Source organism: Suncus etruscus, chromosome 2 (genome assembly GCF_024139225.1).
Source record: "Suncus etruscus isolate mSunEtr1 chromosome 2, mSunEtr1.pri.cur, whole genome shotgun sequence".
NCBI classification, from domain to species: Eukaryota; Metazoa; Chordata; class Mammalia; order Eulipotyphla; family Soricidae; genus Suncus; species Suncus etruscus.
The window spans coordinates 111793589-111806425 of record NC_064849.1 but is presented as its reverse complement, the minus strand read 5'-3'; the positions used below and the strand labels follow the sequence as shown (position 1 = coordinate 111806425).

At 35.9% G+C, this 12837-nt stretch overlaps 1 non-coding gene across 1 annotated transcript; it reads left to right on the top strand.

Annotated features, from left to right (window-relative positions):
- The first annotated feature begins 12271 nt into the window (after nt 1-12271).
- LOC126002235 (U6 spliceosomal RNA) lies at nt 12272-12378 on the top strand. Its single transcript, XR_007492996.1, has one exon. It is a non-coding gene; the product is annotated as a U6 spliceosomal RNA (small nuclear RNA).
- The last annotated feature ends 459 nt before the right edge of the window (nt 12379-12837 follow it).

Here is a 12837-nt window from a genome sequence, read left to right as displayed (position 1 = left end):
GGGATTCAAACCCTTAATGCAAGGAAAGCTTTTTATCTCTTGTACTATCTTTCTAGGCCTAAGGGCATATATATACATATATATAAATCACATAAAATTATATATAAGACTATGAGGATATATAAATTTTAAGGCACAGTTATTTACAGAGTTGTTTTTAGTTATACAATGTTTTGTAACCACTGTTACTACCAGTCTTCACACTAAAAATAAATCTCCCTAGGTTTTCACTCACCCACAGCTTGCTCCCTGACTGAAATTTTTTTCGGGGGGTTTTCAGCCACACCCGGTGACTCTCAGGGATTAATCCTGGCTATTCGCTTAGAAATTGCTTCTGGTTTCAGGGACCCTATGTGACACCAGGGGATTGAACTGTGGTCAGTCCTAGGCTAGTGGTCGCAAGGCAGACAGACACCTTACAGCTTGCACCACAGCTCAGGCCCCCTGACTGAAACATTTTTTAGTGTGGTTGCAGTTTGTGTTTCCTGTTGATATTGTTGACCTGGTTTAGATATATACATATTCTCTAATAATGTATCTAAGACTATTATCCCTCAATTCATTTACCTCCATTTTTTTTTACAAATTCTTATTTTTATATTGAAACACCATGAATTACAAAGTTTTTTATGATTGAGTTTAATATATAATATTCCAATACCAATTCATCATTAGTGTCATCTTCCCTCCACCAGTTCCCCACATTTTTCCTCCCCCCTCCTCACCCAGGCTATCTCAGTGGCAGAGACACTTTTCTTTTTTAGAAACTGTGGTTTACCATGCTTCCACATTCTGATAGAATATTAGACACATTTAGTTTACTCCTTTCAACATCCAGTACTTGTCCAGTCACTGCTTCCCCTCTATACTAGTTCTAGCATCCTTTTCCCCGACCTTTTTTCCCCCCTTCGACAACAAGATTCTTATTAAGGATCAATTTTATTGATCTTAGTTTCTATTGCCTTTAGACATTAGTTATTCTTTTATTATGCTTCTTCATTTTCACATATAATTGAGCTTATTATGTGTAATTTACCACATCTTATTTATCCCTCAATTTATTTCCTTTCCTGTCCTTAATTCTGTAATATAGTGTCCAGGGTAATCTATTTCCAATATTATACATTACATTCCCTTGTCCTATTAGCCTATGTACTAAACATTGTGAAATTATTTGATATTTGTCCTTTTCTTCTGATTCAGCTTACTCCAGTTCCATCCAATTGTAGTGAAATATATATGACTATATATGCTATATGCATATAGCTTTATTATTTACTCACTGGTATTTGAACACCTGGGTTAATAAGTGTTGTAATAAATAACAGTATGCATATATCTTTTAGTATGTATATTTTTGTGCATTTGCGGTACATATGAAGAAATAGAAATGCTGGGTCATACGACAGCTTTTTCTTTTCTGAGAAATATTCCTATTGTCTGTCTCCCACAGGAATTGAATCAGACAACATTTCCACCAGAAGTGGATGAGATTTCTTTTTCATCACATTCCTGCTAACACATTTCAAGGTTATTTTTTTAAAATATGAATCATCTTTATTGTTGTCTTGATTTGGATTTCTCTGAAAATAAGTGAAGATCAATTTTTCATGTGTCTGTTGGTGACTTCTCTGTTTTTATCAGATAATTGTCTGCTCTTTTCTTTTGCCCAATTTTAGAAAGCTTCTTTGTTGATATTTGTGAATTTTTATCTTTTTTTTTTGGTTTTTAGGTCACACCCGGCAGTGCTCAGGGGTTATTCCTGGCTCCAGGCTCAGAAATTGCTCCTGGAAGGCACGGGGGACCATATGGAGCGCCGGAATTCGAACCAATGACCTCCTGCATGAAAGGCAAATGCCTTACTTCCATGCTATCTCTCCGGACCAGTGAATTTTTATCTTGAATATTAATTTTTATATGGTGTGTGTTGAGTGAGAGTATTTTCTCCCATCCAATTGACTGCCTGTGTTTTTTTTTGCCAGGCAGAAACTTTTATAAATTTGACATAGTCCTATTTATCTATATTTGTTTCTGCTGTCAAGGAGTACATTTTATTAAAGTCACTTATTATTCTCATCTAATTGAGGTAATACTTGCCAAGTTACCAGCCTTAATTTTTCCTCTCAATACTGTGCTCTTTAGGAAGTCACTATGTATATTTTACTCCACAAAAGGAGGAAATAAATCTCCACCTACTTGGTTACAAAGTGTCTATATTGTTTGGAATTCTTTTCCAGAAGAGATTTGTCTGTTCTAACCAAGTTATTTATCTAGTAATGCTATGTACTCATGAAAATATATTTTATCCATTAGACTTTGATCCAAATCTTCATTTTCCTACTGAATTCATCCCGAGTTTGACCACTGGGCATCTTTTCACTTGCTTCTGAGATCATTGACATTCCAATCATTGTTGGCTTTTATTTTCTTGAGTATTTCCTTACCTTTTTATTGCTGTTACTTCCAGATTTATATTGCATATTCTCTTCTCAAAACCTAGAATAATCCTTTTTCTCAAAATATATTTCCTGTTTAAAAATCTTTCTTTTATTTTCTGATATATCTGATATATCTCTGATGCTCAGAGGTTACTCTTGGTTCTGTTTTCACTCATGGAACAGTCTTGGTAGTTCTCAGGGACCATATGGGATGCTAGGGATTGAGCCCAGATTGGCCAGGTGCAAGGCAAGTGCCTTACCTACTTTACTATCTTCTCTGGACCCTCCATTATGTTTTTTTTAATGTATAATGCCATCTCTGTGCTAGAACATAGCACTTTTTTTAATAATATAATTTTTATTTTGATCATAGTGGCTTACATATTGTTGACAATAATATTTAGGTACATGTTAACTTAATACCAGGGGGATTCCCATCACCGAATTGTTTTCCCTATACCTCCGTTCCCATATCTTCCTCCCTCACCCCCCCGGGGCTGCAAGAATACGTGGTCTCCTCTGTGCCTAACTTGCTACTTAGTGGTCTTACACCTGTTTGATTTTGGTAGCTCCCTTATTTCCTCCTACAGGAGATGGGACTAGATAGATCAAGTTACATGGTTTTGTTTGAAGAAGAGAAAAGTAATAAACTGGGGTAAAAATCAAATACTCCAAAAATGGGCGGAGTCCTTCTAGAGGCTCTCATCATCGGTTTGAGAGAGGAAGAGAAAAAGGTGAATCACCCCAACAGTACAAAAAGAAGTGTTAAATAAAATATCCAGTGAGCACTCCAATAAAGGTAAGCACCATGTAAAAGCCATGATCTTGAGATAAAAACCTGGCAGAGCCCATGAAGAAAAAAAGAAAGGAAGAAAATAAATATATAAATATAAATGGAGACAACAACTTCAATAACCACACCAAAACAAAGAAATTGACAAAACCTAGATAGATAAATAAAAAAAGGGAGAAAAACTGTTTTGTGCTTTTTTTTCCCCCTCCTGCACAGGCACAGTAAATATTGGGGTCATTCGAAAAGGAATTCCCTTGGCCTAAAAGATACAGGGTTTCTCCACCCTTGGAGTATATTGTCATGGAATTAACTATAGACTCCGTACAGGTTCATTTACTCTCCCCTTGGTGCTTTCGTGGTGTTTGGAAGACTTCTGCTCTGTCCTGGGTGATAAAATCAGACCTCTGTATCTAAAGATCTCGGTATCTACACAAGTCAAAGGGAACTTATGATGAAGTCTTTCTTTGTGGTTCTAGAAGTTCTGCCTCCCTCAGTGTCACTTTAATCCGTCTTCTGTGGTTGGTGGTCTTGGTCTTTACGTTGATCCTAGGATATTTCCAGAAGACCCATTCCATTGCAATTGTCTCTGCCAGACCTTTGGAAATGGAGATCATGGTTGTTATGCAGGCCATAGCTCAAACTCTAGACTAGGGCTTTTTTTTTTTATTGGTCCCAGGATACATACAGTCCGGTCATGGTTCTATCAGCCAGTCATCTGTAGATCACAATCTTGGCTTTTGGACAGACCAAAGGGTGAAAAGTCTTCTGATTTTGTCTTATCGTTAGCTGGTGGGGTAGGATAACCTGCTCTTAGGTCAAGTTAGAACATAGCACTTTTATGTATGTTTTACAAGCTAACCAAAAAGAAATCTGGGGTTTTGAACCAGTCCAATTGACATGATTTTTATCATAGTATAATTTGTTTGCAACATTAATTTGAATATTTTGCAAAAATTTTAAAACTCAGTAACTTGTTTTTTTAAAAAAAAACTCAGTAATTTGTGAAGAAGGCTTCCCATTTAGAAATTCATAACACAATGTAACTCACTTATTCTTTTGGCTTGACAGCAACATGTACTTTCCCCTCATTTATTCAATAAATGATAAACTTTTATAAATTGATAAACTTCCTCAGCAGTTAACATTGATGCTAAATTTTACTAATATTAGTTATGAGTTATCTCTTTTTGTGATGAGGCAAGCAACTACCTCATAAAAGTGTATAAAGATAGATTTTTACAAAAATATTTTTTCTGAAGTCAAATAGTTTTATTTAGAAAAATGTCAGGAGGGAGAACTAAGTGAAAGAGAGGGCAGAATAAAGGAGAAATTCAAAATATTTTAATAAGAAGTTTCAGGTAAAAAAAATAGGCACAGGGGCCGGAGTGATAGCACAGTGGTAAGGTGTTTGCCTTGGACGAGGCCAACACAGGACAGATCCTGCTTCGAATCCTGGCACCTCTTATGGTCCCCGAGCATGCCAGGAGTGATTTCTGAGTGCAGTGCCAGCAGTAACTGCTGAGCGCCTCCAGGTGTGATACATAAACAAACAAACAAAAATATAGGCACAAAAATTCAGAGATCACTCTTATTGGGGCTCAAAGGACCATATGTAGTGCCAGGGAATCAAACCCTTGTTTGTCGTGTGCAAAGCAATAATGTCCTACCCATTGTGCTATTGCTCCTGTCCTGGGGAATGTTCTTTTTTTTTTTTAAATGTCTTTTATTTTTCTTAAAACCCACAGATGAGGCAGACTATTCTGCGTCTATCTCTCTCCCTCTGACTTATTTCACTTAGCATTATAGATTCCATGTACATCCATGTATAGGAAAATTTCATGTTCTTACTCTGAATAAATATACTAAAATATCTCCTTATCATTGGGATTACAATTGAGGTTTACACATTATTAGATCCCTAGTTTCATTATTTATAGAAAATAATACTATGATATAAATATCTTGTTTAGTGATATATATTAATTAATATAGGGTGTGAAATGTTAAAGTAGCAATCATAACATTAAGATTGCTTATCTTGATTTAAGGTTTGTCAATAAAATGTCACTAGTTTGTAATAGACTCAGGTTTGTGCAATTCATGCAGATGTATATAATATGTGCATATATTTAGAGTTTGTCTTCATTATTTGTGGATCCTATTATTTAGTTCTCTAGAGTTGTCACCCTGAACTAAAACTAAGACTGCTTTTACAATTATTTGCAAACAGGCACAAAGCATAAAAAAGTGATAGCAGTGAGAAATTTGAATTGGCCAATATGCATAGCCCCAAATGAACTGGATAAAACAATGTCTTCTTTTATACTCCACAGCTCTTTTCTATAAACAAATATTCTTCCTATTAGCTACTAAGTGCCATGAATTTGGTTTTCTTTTTTGTTAGTGATTTCAATGTTCCAAATGAACCTAGAAGCCTACTATTGAAGTGCTGTCTTGTATTCCTGAGTGTATGAGGTTCTGAGATTCTGTGTTGTGAAAAACACTTGTGTTAAATAGATTTTTATTGGTGTGAGTCATAGTGCTGTCTTCCCTTTGTTCATTGCTGTTGACAAGGTTAAAATGAGTTTGATCCTAATATACATATTGATAAGGTTACCTACTGACCAATTAATGAAAAGAGAAGGCCAGAAGTACGAAGAAAGTTGACTTGGTATTACCCCTAAAAACAGTTATTTTGTCATGCTCAACAGTGTTTCTAGTGATTTTATAAAATGTAAATTAATGAATTATGAGAATGCACTATATAAATGGACATTTCAGATTATATTTTATATAGCAAAAGTTCTATTGTGTTAAGTTGTATTTCAGATGTACCTGACTAGATCTAGATGTCTGTGTGATCTGGAAAACTATGTAAAATATATTGCTGACTTTAATCATGTTAGAATCATTTCAAAATGACTGACATGTAACAGTTTTATAGATAGCACTGTAAGATTTAGAAAACTAAAAACTGTTTTGCAGCAAATATAGAGGTCAACTTAATTGATCTATACAGCATTTTACAAAAATATAGCTGAAAGTTTCTTTTCTCAAGAGGGGTTTGGGCCACACCCAACTTGTCTCAAGATTTACCCCTGACTTTCTGCTTAAAAGTCATTGCTGGTGATGCTCAGTATACCATACAGGGTACTGGAAATTTAATCCCTGTCAGCTTCACACAAGGCAAGAAAGTCACTTTACCTACTACATGTGGACCCTACCTGAAATTTTGTTTTGTTTTGTTTTGGGGGGCCACACCTGGTGGTACTCAAGAGTTACTCCTGGCTATGTGCTCAGAAATCGCTTCTGGCTTGGGGGACCATATGGGACACCCGGGGATCAAACCCAGGTCCATCCTGAGTCAGTCGCGTTTAAGGCAAACATCCTACCGCGGTGCTATCGCTCTGGCTCTCCTACTGAAAATTTCTAGAGAATCTTCTAGAAATCCATTTTCAAAAGATTGAACAAAATTGTCTAATCAATCAATAATCTTTGAATTAACTCACCTTTTTAGGACTCAGCAACACAGGCTATTGCTTTAAGCTTCTAAGTTTGAGGTGTCCATTTTCCCTCGGGGCTTCAAAGCAAGCATGCTGCTCCAGGTCAATATTCTCTTGGGAGCAGGAACTAGGAAGATTCTTTCCACTTGATTTCTTGTGCGTGAGCATAACTCTGAGATAAACACAATCAAGAGAAAGAGAATGGGAAGATTATGTTAGCTCCTTAGAGAACAGTCTACTTGATGTTGATAATTGGCAATGCACTGGTGAGGTTGTTAGTGAGTGTTTGGAGCATATCAAATGTTATTCAGTTCAACACTTGGAGTCAATAAAACTTAAATTATGCAAACATTATTTGGATCTCATCATTGGATCTCATGTTTCCTTATTATCTCCTCTTTAATATCCAATACTAATATCCATTAAAAGAGGTTTTGTTATAAACTACTGCAATAGAAAGTCTAATGTGTGTAGATTGCCCTAATAAAGACTGAAAAGTAACCTCTAAATCTGGCACTTTGGATGTAATTGAAACAAACATGACTTAAAATTTCTATTTGATCAGTTGTATCCTCTTGCATCATCCAGACTTGCCTTTGTAATAATGTGTTTCAGCCCATCAGAAAAGCAATGCCAAAATATTAACAATGCAAACTTTTGAAGTCTTGTTTCATTGTATTATATTTTATCATCATTGGCTTCATCTTTAAAGTACAATTTTTATGTTTCTTCTTAGGTGAAAATTTTTTCCCTGAAGGGATGTCATTCACAGTATCATTGAGTAGGTGTTAACGAATGCAATAGACTCTATAAATTATACTGTTTATTTTTATTGCCTATTAGGCTGAAATTCCTGTGCCTTTCCCAGTGTTCACTGGTCCCTAATGGACTCTGATTTTAACTGGCCACTTCTAAGTTCAAACTGTCCCTATTTGTGCTATTTTAATATTTTATTGTGGTACACAGAAAATTTTTGTACCCCAGTTAAAGCCATACTAAAGAGTTTCTCTTAAGGTGCTAGAGCCATAGCACGGTAGGTAGGGCACATACCTTGCATGCAAAAAACTAGGTTTGATCCCCAGCATCTCATATGGACCCCTGTGCCCTCCAGGAGTGATTCCTGATGTCAGACTCAGGAGGAAACCTGAACATCACCAGTTGTGGCTCCAAAAAAAAAAAAACAACAAAGAAGGATGTCCTTGCTGTAAGGTGGTTACAAGTAATTTTTATAGACTTATACTTCAGTCTCACAAGTTATTTTTTAGGAGATACAATTTTTGAGTCCATGGTCTTTGTTAAAGGCTGCTTATTTTTTTCATATCAAACACAAGACACAAATCCAATAACCAAGATATAATGAACCTATAAAAATCAACTGCAACACAAAAGCAATACTCCCATCCAAACACTGGAGAAGAGATGGGCAGAAATTTTCCCAAAAAAGGAGGAAAGAATGACATAGCAGCATATGAAAATGTTTTCATAATCACTTATCTTAGAGGAATGAAAGCCAAAACAATGAGACATTGTCTTGCCACAGTGATACTTTTTTTTGAAGGGGAGGGGGCCACACCCTGTAATGCTCAGGGATCTAGCTTTGCACTCAGAAATCACTTCAAGTGGTGCTTGGGAGTCATATGGGGTATCAAGGATTGAACTGGTCATGTGTGCAAGGCAAGTACTTTACTCACTGTGTATATCTCCAGTCTCATTAATTGCATATAAGTAAGTTGAAATTAACAATTTTTGGTGTGTGTGAAGTCAAAGAAAATCACTGTTGAAGAATATGTTGTCTGATTGTGTCTCTAAATTATGAGACTTTAGAGGTCTGAGTACAAAGAATAAAACAAATGAAGACTTCAAAATAATAAGAGTGGAGCTTTCAGAACCGGAGAGATAACATGGAGGAAAGGTGTTTTCCTTGCATGCAGAAGGTTGGTGGTTCGAATCCTGGCATCCCATATGGTCCCCTGAAACTGCCAGGAGCAATTTCTGAGCTTAGAGCCAGGAGTAACCCCTGAGCAAAGCCGGGTGTGACCCAAAAACAAACAAAGAGTGGAGCTTTCATATTGAATAGTTTTTGGCATTCATTTACCCTCTACTTCTTAGACTCTACCCTCCAAACACAAAACAACTCAAAAACAATTCAATGCACACCTTTGTTCATTGCAGTGCTAAGTATAAGAGTCAGAAAATGAAAACAATCCACGTATTCAATAACAAATGAATAGTTAAAGAATGTGTTGTTTTATATGCAATGGAGATATGCAACTTGGATTAAACTGGAGAGGAACATGGTAAGTGAAATAAATCAGAGGGAGAAAGACAAATACCAAACGACTTCATTCATCTGTGGCATATAGAAAAGCAAAACAGTGAATAGACAAGATTGAGTGATGCCAAACCCTAGTTTTTGGATTGCAAAACTGAGATTACTAAGGAATGTGGGGAGAGAGTGGAAGCAGAAAGGAAGATGCAGACTGGAAGAGACATAAGGTCAGAATTGGAGGGTTCTGGACACTTTAGTGGTGGTGAAAGTGTAGTAATTTTTACATCAAAACCATAAATGTTAACATTATTTTACCATCTAAACTACAATACAAATTAAAAATGAACAAAATATTATATATTTCAGTCAGGTGGCTCTCATCCTAAAGAACCATACTAGTGTCAAGTATGATTTTGAAAATTCTCATTCTCAATTCTTTCTAGTTGCCTTGAGTACCAGATGGCTTAAGTGTGTAGCTGTGTCATTACACATTGACTCAGCTAGACGCCGACCTCAGATTCACCTCAAAGTACTCATGCCAAAGGAAATAGTTAAGTAGGAACCAGAGCAAACAAATAGGCCCACATGCCTTTTATGTTTACTATAATCACCTGCTCAAATGGAGGCACTATTGCAGCAACTAGAATTTTTTTTTGAGCATGAATAAAAGTTATTTCTGATGATATCTAATAGTAAAAGTAATTCTGAGTAGGAACAGTGGTTGCCTCAGGGAAGACAAACTACTAAGTGCCTACCTAGGTTAAAGGGGAGAGGAGAAGATGGAAGATTACCTTTTTACTAATCCCCCTTTTTGATTTAGTATAATGTACATGCATTATCTATTAAAATGGAAAGTATTTCAAAAGTAAATATGACAAGGAAAAGCAAAGGAGCCAAATATTTCTACTCAGTTATCTTGGAAAAGGAAAACATAGAGAAACTAGGTTTTAGGAAAGCTTTCATTGTATTTGTAACTGTGGTTTGTCCTATGACATGCTTGCAGCTTTCCTGAACCTATGGCAACCCTTTGGAAAAAATATTTTCCCAAAGTTCTTATTGGAGGAACTTTTCTGCAGATAAACTTAAGACAAGAAGTATACTTGTACTTGTATACCAAGATGTGTCATTTTGGATTTCAGTTTCCATCGGACATTTATAGCAGTATCAGAGTCAGAAGGGATGGTTAACATTATAATTTAGAAATCAAATTGTTTTGTTTCTTTTTTACAAATTAGAAAGAAAAACTTACACATGCAAAATAAGGTTGTATGTGATACAAGTCTAGGGGAATTTTCCTCAATACTTATTAAAAACAGTCCTAAAATGTTGTAACTATAAGTTTCAGCATGGGAGGAGAGATAGCACATATAGCTTAGTTGATGAATGCCGGCATTTTTTGAGGCAGAATTTGACATTGGTGTCAAGAAACCCAAAAGGACATTTTGATAAAGTCTCTTAAGTAAAGAAAAGAGCCCTAATAGAAATAATTTCACCAAAGGAAGGACAATTTAAGATATAATCTAATCTCATTTTATTACCAATACTGGAAATATGTATTATGTGATAGATGAACAACTCTATAGTTTTGTTTCCAGAATGAAAATAATTAGTTCTGATTTTATTGATCAAGTATATTTGCCTTTGGCTACCCAGAAAAATAAAAAAAAAACACTTGTAAAGTGATTTTCCCTCTCTTTTTACAATATTAGGGAAATCATGCACGACTGGATTCTAGGTGATAAAATTTATACATTTCTCTTAGGAGGAGGGGAAGGAATGTCTGTCTCACTCTAAAAGCTACATTAGTGGAGGCAAAGAGATAGTTCAGAGGATAGAGCATTTGCCTTACATACGACTGCTCATGATTTGATCCACAGCACCCCACATGGACCCCAGATCACTCCTCACGAGTGATCCCTGAGAACAGAGTCAGGAGTGATCCCTGAGCATCCCTGAGTATGGCTCACTTCCCCCTCCAAAAACAGCTATATTAGATAATGCTCAAACATCTAACTGTGGTTCAAAATTGACATGACCTGTATTTTGTAAGAGACTCTCAAGTCATCTTTTTGTCACTGGAAGACAACTAAGTTTTTAGGTTTTTTTGAGGGACAATCTAAAGCAACAGTTGGTTTTTGTTTTTGGGCCACACCTGGTGACACTCAGGGGTTATTCCTGGCTATGCACTCAGAAACCGCTCCTGGCTTGGAGGACCATATGGGACGCCAGGGAATCAAGTCGCGGTCTGTCTTAGGATAGTACATGCAAGGCAAATACCCTACTGCTTGAGCCAGCGCTTTGGCCCTAAAGCAATAGTTTTGTCATTATAATCTGTCTGAGGCTGACAGAATACAATTTAAAAATGCAGTTCTGATAAGTACTAGTTAATTATTTAAATTTGTAGTTAATTAATATATTTATTATTTTTAATATATTTATGTAAGCACCATGATTGCAAACATATTTGTAGTTTGCCCTTGCTTGTATTCGAAACAAGCATTCTATTTTTCTCACTCACTACCATTGTTATAATAGTTGTTAGTGCAGTTATTTCTCTAACTGAACTCACAACTCTGTGATAAGCTTCATATCATGGGCCAGTCCTTCCAGCCCTCATCTCTATTGTCTCTGGGTATTATCACAATATTGTCTTTTATTTTTCTTAAATCCCATAGAGGAGTGAGACTTTTCTTGTCTATCTCTCTCCCTCTGACTTATTTCATTCAGCATAATAATTTCCACATCCATCCATGTATAAGACAATTTCATGTCTTCAGTTTTCCTGATGGCTACATAGAATTCCATTATGTATATGTGCCACAGTTTCTTTAGACACTCATCTGTTGATGTCCATCTGGGTTGTATTCGCTCCAAAAAGCCCTGGTGAAATCAGTCCACCTATGGGTGTACCTGAAGTTTGGTCATATTGTTGTCCCTGAGGACAATCATAGTAGTGGAGAAGCAGGGACATTGGCAAAATGATGATTCTGGTTGAGGGATATAGAAGGCATGGCTTTGGCAGGATGGGTTATTGGCTCACCCTCTTTTTCAGAGATTGCCAACTTTCTTCTGCATGGCTGGTCTTTCCAGGATTTTTCACTGCTTGGTTTACCTCTTGTTTGAATAACGAGTGAATCTATAGAGCACGTCTGGTTTGAACATGGTGACTGCATTTTGGGGGTCCTTTTACTTTAGAAAAATATCTAACTTAATTTTTTAAGTTGTGAAAGATATGTTTTTATTCACCATTTATTAAAAAGATTGCTTTGTGTTCACTTCGGCAGCACATATACTAAAATTGGAAGGATACAGAGAAGATTAGCATGGCCCTTGCACAAGGATAACATGTAAATTCATGAAGTGTCCAATAAAAAGATCGCTTTATCTCTCCTGAGTTTGTTCTGAGAGTCCGTTGTCAAATATTAGTTTCCATATTTATAAAGGTTTATTTTTGAGATATCAGTTCTCTTCTTTTGGTGTCTATTTTTAGGCTAGAGCATACTGTTTTGATTACTATAATTTTCTAACATAACTTGATATTGGTAAATTTTATGTCTCCTTGGCGTTTCCTTTTTCATGACAACTTTGGGTATTTGGGGGTCTTTTGTGTTTCCATATAATTTTAGATAATTTTTCTAGTTCTGTAAAAAATGCCATTGGAAATGTGAAAAGAATTCATGTCCTATTATCATTGACTTTGAGCAATTAATCATATGGTTTAAAAGTTTTAATTATTTCAATTAATAAACACAGGATTTCTTTTCATATGCTATTTTTAAAAATTTGTTCATCAATGCTTATTTTTTGGTATTTCTTGGGGGGCCACACATGGTG